A 300-nucleotide genomic window follows, 5' to 3' on the forward strand; every position below is an offset into this window, starting at 1 on the left:
ATCTTTGATATTCCTTTACCAAAAGATAGTATGGGTCCAAGAGATATCGTAGGATCGACGATCCACTCCGTGCGTTCAGCACTCTCTTGGTGTCTTTCAAGACAGCTTCATCCAGAAGCAAAGACGAGTTTATCTCCTTGTCCGGTCGCACTTCGGCCAAATCGCCTGCCTTCAAGGCACTGCCGAACTCTTCAAGGGACATCACGTCCAGCTCAAAAAGAGCATTTACTGCAGACATAGCATCGAGGCGGACGTCGCCATCTTCCTCCCCCGTCATACCGTTGACGAGGGTGTATAACT

This window comes from Plasmopara halstedii (genome assembly GCF_900000015.1).
Source record: "Plasmopara halstedii genome assembly, contig: Scaffold_3124, whole genome shotgun sequence".
Lineage (NCBI taxonomy): Eukaryota > Oomycota > Peronosporomycetes > Peronosporales > Peronosporaceae > Plasmopara > Plasmopara halstedii.